A 16,289-nucleotide genomic window follows, 5' to 3' on the forward strand; every position below is an offset into this window, starting at 1 on the left:
TCCCACACCCCAAAAACATACCAATAGGGAATTTAGATTGTGAGCCCCAATGGGGACAGTAAAAGAGGACCTCTGTACAGCGCTGCGTAATATGTTGGCGCTATATAAGTAATTGAAATAAATAAAAATACCTATACATTATATTGCCATATGTAATGTGATACATTTTTGATTCCTCATACCACTACATGTGGTCTTACATCGCGTGTGATGGTCTATGCATGTGTTTATAAAAATATTTTCTAAATAAACATATTTTTTTGATATATTGGTTAGTGCTTTACTTGTACTACTGGTGATTTACATTTCTAGATCTACATTTCTATATATGTACTGAGCTTGGTTCTAGTGCTGTATTTATGTACTGAGCTTGGTTCGTGTCCTGTATTGAGCTTGGTTCTGTTGCTGTATATGGGTATTGAGCTTGGTTCTGGTACAGTATTTATGTACTGAGCTTGGTTCCTTTCCTGTACTGAGCTTGGTTCTGTTGCTGTATGTATGTATGTATGTACTGAGCTTGGTTCTGGAACTGTATTTATGTATTGAGCTTGGTTCTGGTCCTGTACTGATCTTGGTTTTGTTGCTGTATATATGTACTGAGCTTTGTTCTGGTGCTGTATATATGTTCTGAGCTTTGTTCTGGTGCTGTATTTATGTACTGAACTTTGTTCTGGTGCTGTAGTGATGTACCAAGCTTGGTTCTGGTGCTATATGTATGTTCTGAGCTTGGTTCTGGTGTTGTATATATGTAGTGATTTTTGTTCTTGTCCTATATATATGTACTGAGCTTGGTTCTGGTCCTGTATATATGTACTGAGCTTTGTTCTGGTGCTGTATATATATATACTGAGCTTTGTTCTGGTGCTCTATTTTTGTACTGAGCTTGGTTCTGGTGCTGTATTTATGTACTGAGCTTTGTTCTGGTATTGTATGTATGTACTGAGCTTGGTTCTGTTTCTGTTTGTATGTACTGAGCTTGGTTCTGGTGCTGTTTTTATGTACTGAGCTTAGTTATGGTGCTGAATTTATATGCTTATCTTGGTTCTGCGGCACACCACAATAGCAGAATCTGCAGCAGAATCTCCCAAAAAATAAAACGCTGCTCAATCAGCCACAGAAATCCGCACCAAATAGTGCATTTTTGATGCGCATAATGCTGCAGAAAAACTGCGGTTTTTCCACAGTGTTTACCTGAAGGTTTAGTGTCAAGCATTGACTATAGCAAACTATATGTGCACCTGCAGATTTCCAGCGATTTTTACTGCGTATTCGCGGGGCGTTTTTTTAATCCGAAGCATGTCAATTGTATTTGTATAATCGTTGCTTATTTGTTGCGTATTTTCCCCGATTAATTCAATGGGGAGGTAAAACCCGCAACAAATAGCAGATGTTGCGTTTTTTTGTGGTGAAAAAGCAGCGATTCCGCTGTCAAAAAACGCAACTCTTACACAGAATTCTGTGTTTCTTCATCCAGGCCAGCCTCCTGGGATGACGTTTTGTTCCACGTTACTGCTGCAGCCCATCACAGGCTGCAGTGGTCACATGGAAATAAACGTCATCCCAGGAGGCCGACCTGCTGCACGGCAGAGGGAGCCGTCGCCATGGCTACGTAAGTATCAACATTTTTTTATGTTGCAGTTTACTGCAGCGGACATTCTGGCCGAAAAACTGCACCACAATTTGGTGCTGTTTTTCGGCCGGAATTCCCTGCGGCGCCAAGGGCCGATATACTGCGTGCTTTTATGCAGCGTATCCGCCCTGTGTGAACATAGACATATAGTGCTATAAGTACTTTTGAGGGGTCAAAACTGCTGACAAAATCCCTTTAATGGAACTTTTTGTTTTTTTGGGCATAAAGCTGTTTATTTTACTTTCTATGAAATGACCATAGTGTATGTGTGTTCTTGGAAGTGCCATTGTGGGCAGGAGCACTGCGGAATATGTCGGTGACATAAATAACAGGTAATAAATTCAGCTTTCTTTTAGCAATCTCCAGACATGTGGCTGCTGTCCCTGCTTATAGGAGCACATGAGAAGTTGTCTGACTCCAGTGCACAATGTGCAATACCGACATTTCCAGCGCCACACAGGTTAATTAGCTTCCTTTTTTTTCTTTCAACCTCCTCTCCCACAATCCTTTGACAATGATGTCATGGTGAACCCTGAGGGGGTGGAGGATTTAATTCTTCCTTTAGCACAGAGCTGCCCCTCCTTCCTTCAGTGAAGCCTGCAGTCTAGAGAGTAGGGAGTGGGAGCTGCCTGTCACTTCCACTGCTCAAACAGTCAAGACACTGCAGTCCTTGCCCGGGCGAGTACCACAGATCTGATCCTTCCAGAGGAGCCAAAGCTGCTGGAGTGTTATTAAGGTGAGGAGCCCCCTCATCCCCAATCAGGGGGTGTCTGCAAAGTGTCTGTTAACCCCTGCTGAACCAGAGGGGCACATACCACACCTCTACAGGAGATCAAGTCCACCCAACACTCATTTGTTAGACATTGCTGCTGTTTATGTCTTGTGCTTTACTATCCTGCTTTTTTCAGTCCCTGGATCGATGGTAAAGTTTATTCTGGTTTATACAAGTTTGTGGCTCCTATGTATAATTTGTAACATTTTATAATAATGTGAGAAGCAGCAGCTTGAAGGATTGGCTTGTAGCTGTGACTTCTATTTCTTAGTATCCACAGGTTAGTATGTGTTTAGACTGTGTAGATCTGAGAGGTTGTTGTGTTGCCATCAGTACATGTAAATAATTCAAGCTTCATTGGTGAGATGTCTGTGTATCTTTTTAGCTCTATATTTGTAAACATTGAATTCATTAGGGTTCCATAGGAATGTATAATAAAATATAACATATATTCTCACAAACACACGTCACTGTGTGTATATATATTTGTACTTTGCTCCTTTTGCTCTATTTAAACATTAACTAGCTACTGCCCAGATCTGTGTGTGATCCCTGTGACACTTTGGAGCAGCTACTGTTATGGGGATTGTGGGTGACACGCACATCCTTAGTGTTTATCGGAAACCAGTTTGCCTTGTGGTGAAGGAAAGCGAGACAGGAGTGTCCTGTATAGAAGTGGCATCCAGGGTGATGGCAGAGGGGCGGGGAAGTGGGTGGTAAGAGTGGGAAGGAGTGAGGGTGTGAGTTCTATAGACTTATCAGCTTGGGAAGCTCTCTTTCAGTTTCTATGGAAACCAATTTAAATAAGTTTTGCTGCCTCATTATTGTCTACTCTTCTAATGGTTAATGATGCGGGCAGACGGAAAGCTTCCTCTATTATGTCTTTAGATATATATTATATTTTGAATACCCAATTATAGGTTTACTCTATTGTGACATATATGTACATTTAACAGTTTTTGTATTTTTATGATCCTATTATTCACTATTTAAAAAAAAAAAAAAAAGTATATCAAATTATCACAGTTCTTATATTGTTTTTTTTTTTCTTCAGTAATTCCCAATCCCAGCAATTAGAAACCAATTTTAGAATTGTGGCTATAGCCCAGGATTCACAGCCCATCTCTCTGTGTAAACAGGGACACGTGCTGGTGACGTGATAGAAATGTATGGGGACGAGAAATCATAGTAACGAGCGCTCATCCCCATACGAGCTCCTTGGGACAGGAGTAAATGAGCGCCGCTCAATGAGCTGTCTCGTTTATCGGCGCTCGTTTACACGGCCCACGTTGGGCCTTTGAAGAGGACCCTTATGTACAAGCAAATCTGACTGTTCATTTTCTGCCTTGGGAATCTAAAGTACTAAAGTAGCCATACTATTTGCTTACCCTTGTATATCGGTATTACAGACCCATAGACACTCTGTGTGCCGGTGTAGTGTCTCCATATTGCACTCCATTTCCCCCCTCTGTAATCCAGCATGTGATTGAACATGCCATTATTTTTCCTCACAGATTTCATATGAACCCTTGAGAAAATCCCTGTATGCTTCTGTATGAAATGGAAGGCATAGGGAGGTACAGTATGGGCCTATAGATTGCTACCAGCTCCGTATTACGGATCTGTACTTCAGTGATCTGTATTGTGGCATTGTATAGTCCCCTGACCAGCGATAACAGACTCTGCAGCTACGGGTGCTTCTGTTTTTGTTTTTTATATGCAGTATGTCAAAGGTTTAGGAATTTCTATACAGGATTTTATCTAGGTCTTCTTCTTATGTAGATATATTTATAATCCTTACAGTAACTAGGGGTATAAATGTAATATTACTGGATGACTTCAGTAATGGTAAATTATTTTCATTACATACAGGAGGATACCACAAGCTCTAAGACCTGGGTATTTGTCATTCTTCATCTATGTGTGTGTGTATATGTATATGTGTACATATATATATATATATATATATATATATATATATATATATTTGGTTGTGTTCATACATACGTCAACTAGCTTTACACTGACAAGTGGTGATAATTATTACTATTGCTCATATTGGTGACTATCATCTTGGTCATTTGTCTGCATGAGTTGGTGCCATTTTCATGGTGTCTCATTCATCCTTCAACATTTCCAAATTCTAAAGCCATCTGGCTGGCTTATTACGGTTGTTTACATACAGGAAAGACCACATTTAGGGAAGGGTGTGATCAGTTCACAACATCAATACCAGTCTAAAAACTGAAGGTCTGTCCCACTATTTGAAGGCCATGGTCTGCATTGCAGGAGAAATTGTCTTATGGTAAATGGGTTCGTCATGGGGCCAACATGAACATGTTTTGTGCATATCTCGGGCATGGGCAAGTCTTTTACTGTTTTCCAGTTGAGAATTTTCTTTGTTTCATAGAGAATATGGAGTGAATAGTTAACAATATCCATACCTGTCTGAACTATCCCAGTTTTGGAAGTTCCTGAGCTTCCTTTTTATAGGGTGATTCCTCCTGGCAACGCAGCATATTCTGTAGCCAAAGTAGACATGTTTGGTACTTATCCCAGGCCTGTATTTTCCAGCTGGGATGTTTTTCAGGTCTGTCCTATTTTTTTTTTTTTATTTTTTTTTTCTGTAGCTTATGTACACAACCGTTGTTTTCTTCAGTGTCCTATTTGCTTTTTGTTCGTTTCACGGATAGCATACTGAACCATTAATTTCTATGGGGCCATACACACATCCGTGTTTTTTTTATTTTTGTTTTTCTTGGTGGATCCGTGCATCTGTTCCACAAAATTATAGAACGTGTTCTATACTTGTTCGAATTTGCGGTCCATCTCGCCCATTCTAGTGTATGGGTCCAGAAATAAAAACGGAAAGCACACGGGAGCCACTAGGGACAGTGTCATGCGGTCCGCAAAACGGAAACTATCGTGTGTATGATGTTCTAATCTATGGGGAGCAGTGTATTTGCAATTTCTGCACATGGTGTAGAATGCATATTTCCATCCCATTTGAATCCAGCCTAAGGCCCCATGCACACGACCGTAGATTTGTCCATGATTACGGACTGTAATTACGGTCCATAATTATGGACCCATTCATTTCTATGGTCCGTGCTATAGCAACCCTCCAAAAAAAAAAAGGACATGTCCTATTTTTTGGGTTTTATGGCCCGTGCCACCATACTTAATATGGGATCAGGCCCCGCAAATGCGAGTGGCTGTCCGCAGGTTGATCGTGCCCGTAATTACGGTCGTGTGTAGGGGGCCTAAGACAGAATTAATAAGTCTCCCCATTGTGTAGATGATCTGTCATCTGACTGAGGTTGAATAATAGAAAGGCACTGTGTAATTTTGTTGTTTTTCCCTCCTTAATTAGTAGCATGCATTTTACAATGTGAGACATAGTTTTTGGGAAAACTTGTTCTTTTCATGTGCGGTTATCTTTGATTGAAGTTTTAGAATTTATTTAAAACGGTTGTCCCACAAAAATCATGTCTCCCCTATCCACGGGACAGGTGATAAATGTGTGATTGCTGCTATCTGACTTGTATTTGTTGCGGGTTTTACCTCCCCATTGAATTCAATGTGGACATCACGCAACAAATAGCAGAAAAAAAACGTAAAAAAAACAGTCTATACTTGGCTAGATCTCTCTGCTCCTGCATCCAGCCCAGCCTCCAGGGATGACGTTTCATTCTATGTGACTGCCGCAACCGATAAAACTGAGGCAAAATGGCAAAACCCCGAATTGACCAGGACTTGTGAATACAGCCTTCTTGTGCCTTTGACAAGAGGAGTGTTTAAATGGCAACCCATACAGAAATGGGGAATTTAAATTCTCCTGGATACCTGTGAGCAATCACAGGCTCTTTACCACAGCTTATATCTGCAGAGCATTGACCGATCACTAATCTGATGGGCTTGCAAGACCATTAAACACTAAATTATTCTCTAGGCCTCCTTGACACCGTTTTTGTCTGGCATTTTAAACTGCAAGAAAACACCAGTTTGTGGTTCTTTTGTTTAACTGGCATTTTACATGCCCTATTGAAGAAGCCTAGGGGAAAACCGCAGGAAAAAAAAAACACCCAAACGCCATTAAAGCCCAAAACGGCACAAGCAAAAACGCTGTGTATGTAGCATTTTTAAGATTTCACTATAGACTTTAAAAGCAAAATCTGACTGCAGCGGTTTTTACCTAATAAAAACGCTGTGAAAAAATCAACAAAAACTGAATGTGAATCTAGCCTTAGGCTGGATTCACAAAGCGTTTTGCTGCGTCGGTGTGTTTTTCGTAGAGTTTTTAATCGTGTTTTTTACATTAGTCTATAGTAAAATATAAAATGCACTACTGCGTTTTGGTGTGATGTTTTTGAGGCAATTTTTTTTCCTAGCGCAGCGTTTTATCAGGTGTTTTTCCCCACAGGCTTCGCTATAGGATTTAAAAAAGGACAAAATGACAACAAATGAAAAACTGTAGTAAAAACGGCATAGAAATTTTGCCACTCTGTTTTCTTCAGCGTTCCCAACTTTTCTACCATTTAATTTGCTGGCCTTGGAATTGTCATGTGACTTTCGTCTTGTTTTTCAATTCAAAAATTGATCTCCTTCTCTGTGCGAGCATAGTGGCTAAGGTGGCATTCACAAATTTACCACCAGTAGTCAAAATATTTGCTCTTCTTTAATTCAAGTTTGCTTGTTTACTCTCTTATAATAGTAAGTACATAGTGTATATGTAGCACAAGCTGTGCTTTACAACCAAAAATACTAGTGTTTGAGTAACTTATTTTTGGACTAAGTTAGACCTCATAGCTTAGTAAATGCTACAAATTGAATTACATGTAGTTCTGTTCTCTTTGTCCACCTTTTGGACTTTTATGACCTGGTTGTATTTGCATTTATCTTGATTAAAAAAATAAATATATATATATATATATATATATATATATATATATATATGTATGGGCTGGTATTTGTTTCCATTTATTTTTCCTATTTTATACAAAGTACAGGGATGTAGCCTTAGGCTCCTTAGATATAAGTCCACACTAATGTTAAATTCTGTTTAGCTCTCTTCCATCGGAGGAAGAGATGAACGAGAGTCCAAACGGAAAGCATCGCTTCAATTAGAATTACCATTGATTTCAATGGTAACACTTTTGTTTCAGATGCTTTCTGTTTGCCTCCGTTTGCTAGGTTTCTGTTTATTGACGGAAGCAAGAGTGTAGTCTGCAGTGCTTCCGTGAAAAAAAAAAAAAAGGAAACCTAGAGAACAGAGGCAAATGGAAAGCATCTGAAACAAAAGAATTACCAATGGTAAATCTAACGGAAGGGATGCTTTTCGTTTTGGACTCTCGTTCATCTCTTCCTCTGATGAAAATGTCCTAAACGTACTATAACGGTAGTGAAAGGAGCCTAAGGCTATGTTCACTCTGTTGTGGATTTGGTAGAGATTCCGCAGGAGAAATCCGAGGCTGATCCTCGGATTTCTGCTGCAGTTGTGCAGTAAAAACAGCTGTATTTCTGCTTGCAGATTAGCCACATTCAATGTTTTCACAGCAGAATACACTGCGGAAGCCCCACAGAGAAAGTGACATGTCAATGATTTTTTTTATTTAAACAAAGTGGTTTGTATTGTGAAAAAGTATACGGCACACTGAGTCGTAAGTATCAATTTCTTGAAATTTTTATTTATATTTGATGCCAAGGGTTTGGTGCAACGTTTCGGTCAAAGGACCTTCGTCAGGCACTATAGGTACACAGAACATTATACGTTGGTATATTAGCATCATATACATACATGAATCAAAATAAAATAGAATAAAATATGACATATATAAGGACAAATTAAATCTTACAAAAAACAGAACGAATTGAATTGTGCTAAAAACATCACAGAAATGAAAGTCAACCAAGAACAGTGAGCGGACGACATTCCCATCCCAGGTACAATGGTATGATCAGGTATGCAATTATATAATGAGTTCCTCATCTAGGCAGAGTGGACGGCTCTTAGGCTGAGCTCAACTAGAAATATCTACCCATTCGTCATTAAAGGGAATGTGTTGCCAGCAAAACATGTTTTTTTTTTTTTTTTTTTTAGTTAAACAATTAGTGTGTAGGTGATTAAACATTGTTCTAATTTTTTTTATTTTTTTCACGAGTCAGGAAATATTATAAATTGGATTCAATTTATAATATTTCCCAGCACTGGTCACTAGATGGAGCAATTCCCAAAATTGCAGCATTGCATGTGGTAAAGCAACCACATTGCTTTATGCTGCAAAATTGGGAAAAAATCCCTCGCTCTAGTGAGCTCTCAGAATCCCCCCCCTCCTTTATCCTGGCAAGTGCCGGGAGAAACGAGGGGTTTGAACGGTCTAACCTCCTACACTGTGTGTCGCCATTTTTTGAGCTAACACACAGTGTAGAAGGTTTACATACACTAGTAAACACACACTGAAACACGAACACACATAGAAATCACTTACCTGCTCCAGTCGCCGCCGCTCCCTCCGGTCCGTCCGCTCCGTCTGCTGCCGCTGCTCCATGTGCACAAGTCCGGAAGCCGCAACCGGAAGTAGTAATCTTACTGTCCGGCCGCGACTTCCGGTCCACAGGAAAATGGCGCCGGACGGCGCGCATTTCAAATTGGACTGTGTGGGAGCGGCGCATGCGCCGTTCCCACACACACGGTGTACACCATAGTGGATGGAACGGGCCCCGTTCGCATTCCCTATGGGACTGGAGCTGCCATATTCCATGTCTGTATGTGTCGTTAATCGACACATACAGAAATGGAAAAAAAAATGGCAGCCCCCATAGGGAAGAAAAAGTGTAAAAAATAGAAAAAAGTAACACACAAACACACAAATATAAACGTTTTTAATAAAACCCTAACATAAAACTGATATAAAAAAAAAAAAATTTGGTGACACTGTTCCTTTAAGGAGAAAAAACCAAGCATCTCTTATATTGGTTATAATCTACAACAAAACAGCAAGACAACATGGTAAACATCTCAAATCTCAAGTCTGTTCGGGGTCAGGTGACTCATACATCCATTTCCTGTAAAGTACTGATGTGCTCGTGGTTTGCTAACTCTAGGAGTAATCTGACAGTTCAGTGCTGGCTGGCATATTGCAGAAATACAGTAATAGTGTAGTGCAGGGTTGTTGTAAACATACCTCGTTTCCCTGGTTACTGGTATGTCCAGATCAGCGCTGCGTGTCAGAATGGCGGATTTCCGCTCCTTTTGGCGCTAAATTCAGGAGATACACTCCTGGTTTAAATATCCCTGTATTGGGGCGGGCAATGGGCGTGTTCAGCGCGCGTCTACTTGTGACGTCACGCTCTGGGCGTTCCTATTAGTGTGAGGACGTTCGTGTCCTCCTCTGTCAGTGCCCTGTATTGGGGCGAGTAATGGGCGTGGTCAGCTTGCAACTGTATGTGTCTCCGAGTGTTACTATTGGTTAGAGGACACACGTGTCCTCTCATCTATGCCCTGTGTTGGGGCGGGCAGTGGGTGTGTACATCACGCGTCTACTTGCGACGTCACACTCAGGGCGTTCCTGTTAGTGTCCTATATTAAGGCAGGCAATGGGCGTATTCAGCGTGCGTCAGTCTGTGACGTCACGCTCTGGGCGTTTGTATTACGCTCTGGGCGTTTCTATTGATTAGAGGACGCTCGAGTCCTCTCCTGTCTGTGCCCAACAGGGCAACATTTCTAGAGCCATATATGAAGGAGTGGAGCTAGTGGTGGTCTGTGTCACCATAGATCTAGATCTTAGACATAGATCTAGGTCCACTACCTGTCGATCACCAAGGACAGGTACAGGTAGATGTCAATATATTCTGATCTCAGGCCTGGTAATGTCACAGTTGCTGTTCATTCATATGGCTTAAGAGTTTTAAGAATAAAGAATAAACTCAGACGAAAGTGGTTTGTAATTCTGCCTGCTAAAAATTCTGCCCTCTCTAAACATGGCGGTTTCCCATTGACAGAGGCTTATTACAGCACAATTCGCGCTTACTCAGATGCAGGAAACTTGTAGGAATCCGAGTAAAACAAATGTTTAGTTTCTCAGATACCTCAGGTTTGCACTTTTGTACTTGATTGTAAAGATTTCAATCTACACGTTCACCTGACAGATATGATTATAAAAATAAGTTGGGCGGTTTATCTGGTTCGTCCAGGTTTACTGTCACGCCATGCCATTTTCTTAGTGTATAACAAAATACTTTTTGATCTATCCTGAAGTTTTTGTTATGTAGAGTCGTAGCCAGGTTTTCCTGTACCCGGAAATATATCTAATTTGCTGCCCTAGCCCTGAATGGAACTAACCTGGTCAAGGCAGGATAGCTTTCTGGCACCCAGGGCACATGCTCCACTAGCAATATTCCTGTATATTCCTACTATAAATAGCGCAGTCGACTGCGCTAATGGTTCAGTCAAGAACAACGGAACCCTTTCATAATGGTGGCAGATGTAAATTAGCTAGGTTTCAATCACCATTGAGATCAATGGTGAGTGAAACAGAAGCTTAGGTTTCCGTTGAGGGGTTAACCCGATGGAACCCCTCAACGGAAGGGCAACGGTGATGTGAACCGGCCCTAGGTCTTCTAGTAAACTTATCTCCTCCCCCCAGTCTATGTACAGCACTTCCACTGCTGTTCTTTTAATACAGCAGCCCAGTTGAATAAAATGTTAGAGAAAGGTTACATTTGTTACTTTTAGTCCCCCTTAGGGTAAATTGCAAATTGTGGCGCAGTTTTTCACCCGGTATGTCTGCTGCGGAAATCCTGCAATTTAAAAAAAAAAACAAACAAAAAACTGCTATACTTACCATGGCGACGCATACCTCTGACGTTCTGCAGCCCTGGGATGACGTTTCATCTTATGTGACCGCTGCAGCCACTCAGGCTGCAGCAGTCACATGGGATGAAACGTCAACCCAGGAGGCCGGCCTGTAGAAGATTTTTTTTTTTTCTGAGTTCCGACTTTTGTTGCGGAATTGCAGCTTCCAATAGGGAAAACCTGCAACTAAAAAGCAGTGATTACGCAAATACAATGAACGTTCGGCAGATTAAAAAAACCGTACCGTAAGTCAATTTCTGAGAGTTTTTCCGCTTATTTACGCAGCGCGTGGATGAGATTTGTTCAAATCTCATCCACTCTTCTGCTACTGTATTATGCTGCAGGATTTCCGCAATTAAATAAGTTGCGGAAAAACTAGTATTTACGCAACGTGTGAACTCAGCCTTAAGGGGGTTTTACACTGGGTGATTATCGGGCAGGCAAGCATTCATAAAACGCTCGTTGACGATAATTGCCCTGTGTAAACAGGGCAGCGATCGGCAGATGAACGAGCAAATGCTCATTCATCTGTTGATAGTATCGTTTTAGTAAGATAGTATCTTTGTCGGCAGCACATCTCCCTGTGTAAACAGTGAGACATGCTGCCGACATGATGATAATGTATGGGGACGTATGATCGGAGTAACGACCGCTCGTGCCCATCCATAGCTCCTTCTGACAGGAACAAACAAGCGCTGATCAACGATGTCTCGTTGATCGGCACTCGCTGCACCAGCCAAAATCGTCCGGTGTAATAGGGGCTTTACTCTCCATGAGGTAATCCACTTCATAGAGTAAAGGCCCTTTTACAGCGAGCGCCGATTAACGAGACATCGTTAATCGGCGCTCGTTTGTTCCTGTCACACGGCGCTATGGATGGGGACAAGTGGTCGTTACTCCGATCGCTCGTCCCTATCCATTATCATCATGTCTGCAGCACGTCTCCCTGTTTACACAGGGAGATGTGCTGCCGACAACGATAATCTTTTAATTTTTTAAAACCATACGACCAGCAGATGATCGTTCATCTGCTGATCGCTGCCCTGTTTACACAGGGCAATTATCGGCAACGAGCATTATATTAATGCTCGTCTTCCCGATAATCGTCCTGTGTAAAACCCCCTTAAGAGTTAAAAATTACAGGCAGGGAGTCTTTATAAAAAAATAAAAAACAACACTGCACACCCTCTCAGTAACCTTTGTACTGTTACTTCCCTGAACTTTTTAGAATTTCTTTTATTTCTTCATTTGGCTGTTGAAATGCATTTCCTTGCATGAAGCTTAATCTGCCAAACTTTGTGGCTTGTTGTAAATGTGAAAACGCCTATTTTGTTTGTTTTAATCAATTGAATTTATTGTATATAGAACAAAGAATGTTTTTGTTGTATAATATCGGTTGGCATCCATGGATTTGACTACAGCAATGGCAATATCTGTATAGCGTTTATATTTTCTTGTGGTTTGTGTTGGGTTTCTGTGAACAGTATATAAATGAGTTATTAATTAAAACTAAATGTATGTCTATCTATCATGTGTGCAAAAAATGGCACCATCATATAACTTTTTAGTTACTATAATTTAAATTCACTTGGCATGAGACATTTGGAATGAATAAGTAATACAATGCATACTTGCCCCACCTATTATAGCTTATCTGCTGCCCTGCCTCCAGCCATGTCAATGCCTAAACATAAGGCCTTATTTACACGAGCGTGCAATACGCTCGTGTGAATAAGGCCTTCGTAGTACAAAACTCTTTTATTTTAACCCTGTGGAATGTATGTAAAAGGTAGAAAATCCATTGAAAGTATTTGAAATCCTCTTTTCTGGGGGTCAGGAGCAGTTCAACTTGACTTCTCCCTCTATACCAGGGGACTTTGGTTTGTTTGGATTGTGAACACTATAAAAAATAAAATGAGAAACTGACTTCAAGTGGCAGCACCAAAGAACGTGTGATTGATGTGTGACCGAGCCTCGCTTCACTGACTGATAGCGTAGTTCTCGTGTGGTCGACCACTCTATATGCAGCTTGTGAACGTTTCTGAGCTCTGTGGTAAATACGGCTTCGAATATGACACCGTGTTTAGCATGCTGCTGCTTAGACAGGTGGTGACAATGTTTTGTTTGCTACAAAACATAAGGATTTAATTGGAAACTGTTTAATCGAGTCCATGAATAGAATAAGGATATTAAATATTTTGACAGAGAAACCTGCATTGATTTCATTTATGGACTGCAATCTGAAACTTCACATCTCCGCTGTGCAGCTCCGGGCCTGTCTAGATTTTTCTTTTTTCTCGGCACAATGTGCAAGCCTGGCCCAGGTGAGTAGCTGGGATCATATGGAGAGAAGATGAACTACTTGTGCTCTTCTTGTGGTTTCTCTTAGGGTATGTGCACACAACCTCTTTTCAGACGTAATGGAGGCGTTTTACGCCTCGAATTACGCCTGAAAAGACTGCTTCAATACGTCGGCAAACATCTGCCCATTGCTTGCAATGGGTCTTCCGATGTTCTGTGCAGACGAGCTGTCATTTTACGCGTCGCTGCCAAAAGACGGCGCGTAAAATTACGGCCACGTCAAAGAAGTGCAGGACACTTCTTGGGACGTAATTGGAGCCGTTTTTCATTGATTCCAATAAAAACCAGCTCCAATTACGTCCGTAAAAGACGCCGCAAAAAACGTGTGCACTTGTAAAAACGTCTGAAATTCAGGAGCTGTTTTCTCCTGAAAACAGCTTCGTAATTTCAGACATATTTGGCGTTGTCGTGTGAACTTACCCTTACTAGAAATATGTAAAAATCTGTGACGCTTCAGTACATTTTTGCTGTAATGTATGTATTTATTGTTAAAGGTGGTAGGTAAAAAATTCTGTAGGCTGGAATACAAATTTAACTCTTGACTCTAAGCGCGCACATGGTCGTAACACAGATCCGTGTTGTAATAGGTACCCATAGAAATCTATGGCTATAAACTTTACCTCCGTATGCCTCTGCATGCTGCATCGTGAAGGTATATTTCCCCTAAGAGCAGTATCTATATGGGAGAATAGGGGGCCGTTTGAAGGCACCATATGATGTCATATGAAGTGCCTAAGGCTCTGTGGTTCTGCAATCTGGTCAGATTTCAGAAAAAAAGATAGAAACAAAAACAAAATAATTGTTCTATATGACTGCATTAATTTGCTGTTAGTCAAATTCTGAAGGTGACTCGCGAATTTAAGAGCCGGCTCAAGAAGTTTCCATAACTACTTCCAAATTCCTCCAAGACCATTTAAGGGTAGAATCGCATGCGGCAGATTTTGTTGCAGAAATGTCTGTGCCTAAAAATCCGTTCCATTCATCTGAATGGGGTTGTTTCTGCAGCAAGCACATAGATTTCTGCAAGTTCTATTCAGATGCGTCAAAATCTGCCCCATGTGAATTCAACCTACTCCCTTGTTCACATAGTGAAGAATTGCTGCAGATTTTTTTATTTTTTTTTTAAAGTCTTAATTAGATCCAGGAGAGCAGACCTAGAAGGTCTTTCATTGTATATTTCTTCTGTTTAGGTTCAGTTCCTGGTTGTGGCATAAAAAATACATGCAAAATCTGCACTGTGTGAACAAGGCCTAACACGGATCCTTAAGCTCTATATTGTATTGTAAAATGGATTTATAATCTCTTCTATTTTTTACTCTGCTTTTTGCCTTTCCTGGAAAATACAACACATAGTATTGGAAAGATGTCCCTCATATGACTAGATTTTAGTTTCTGAACTATTCTAGGCAAAATGTGGGCAGAGTGAACAAACCAATGGCACTAAAGTTGTGCATGCCATGATATTTGTTTTAGGAGCCGCTATGGTTTTTCTGGTGGCCAACCTACTGTATGATGCCAAAATAGACATCGGTAGAAAACCACTCAAGAGGTTAAGCACTGGCTTCTGTAATTTTTCTAGGGCTCTCATACTAACGGGTGTTGTCTGAAATATGACTCTTAGGCTCCATGCACACAAACGTATTTTTCTGGCCGCAATTCACTGGCCCCATTTATTTCAATGGTTTCCACGATCCGTGCATTGCCCGGGAGCTTGGACCACAAAAAGATAGGACATGTCTTATTACGGCTGCATTTTCCAGGCTCATTAAAATGAATGCACTCTGCAATGTGCACGTCCCGCGATTTGCGGGCGGCCGTGGGTGAGGCTCCGCGGCCATCCGAGTCTCAAATCACGGGCCGTGCACACCACTATTGTTGTGTGCACGAGGCCTTAGACCTCATTCGGAAAACTACTTTAGTTAAAAAATGCATTGCCCAATGTGCAACCTTTTTTTTTTTATTTTGAAAGAATATGAAATTTACTTGACAGACGGATGTGAGATAGCTTGTAGTGTTTTACATGGATTCCTCGCTTTATATGTTGGTTTCTCACATTTTCTTCACGTGGAAAGTTTGTTTATTTTTTTCTGGCTGGGAAGAAACCTAAGAAGGCCAATCTCATGCTTACATCCTTCAGTTGTAGGCATTCTCCATCTCTACAGAGTGGTTAAAATGAATCTGATTGAGGGTTTACTTTAAAATGCAGCTGGACAATTACATGCTTCTGCAAGGGAAAAGAAGGCGGCATGTGGGCCTCATTCACTGTGGTCAGTAAATTCTTGCTTTGGCTTGGCAGTGTTCCAGTAAATCCAAGCCTTTCAACTTTTTAGGTACGTGCTTTGAATCCATGCCGTGACTTACTTTGTTGGCAAGCCTAGACTCTGACTCAACCCAGGCTATCGTTTTATGGGTATGGGCAACCATAAAGGGAATGCATGTTTTATTTTGATTCAAAAATCTGTTTTATTTTTCATTTTTTGTAATGGTTTTCAGTTTTTTTATTTATGTATATATGTGAGTCTTTGGTGTTCAAATCTGTTTAATCCAAACTCTGGTATGTAGGTGACACAATGTCCTGCATTGTTCATCCTGGTGCTTATTAATAAGATTACATGGCTTCAGTGAGTGTTAGGACTGGTTCAACAGGTCTATTGTTAACCTGGCTATTTTTC

The 16,289-nt window shown here is 40.9% G+C and overlaps 1 protein-coding gene across 3 annotated transcripts in view; it reads left to right on the forward strand.

Annotated features, from left to right (window-relative positions):
- Positions 1-16,289, forward strand: part of RHOC (ras homolog family member C) — a 115,069-nt gene that overhangs the window by 57,347 nt on the left and 41,433 nt on the right. The window contains exon 1 of one of the 3 annotated variants that reach the window (XM_075853855.1): positions 2,202-2,366. The exons of 1 other annotated variant lie outside the window; for it this stretch is intronic. The gene's annotated coding sequence lies outside the window, so the exon portion shown is untranslated. Of the gene's footprint in view, positions 1-2,201; positions 2,367-2,604; positions 2,683-16,289 lie in introns of those variants that run through there. One more of the 3 variants, XM_075853857.1, reaches the window with a different exon arrangement.

The sequence above is a fragment of the Rhinoderma darwinii genome, chromosome 2, assembly GCF_050947455.1.
Source record: "Rhinoderma darwinii isolate aRhiDar2 chromosome 2, aRhiDar2.hap1, whole genome shotgun sequence".
Taxonomy (NCBI): Eukaryota; Metazoa; Chordata; class Amphibia; order Anura; family Rhinodermatidae; genus Rhinoderma; species Rhinoderma darwinii.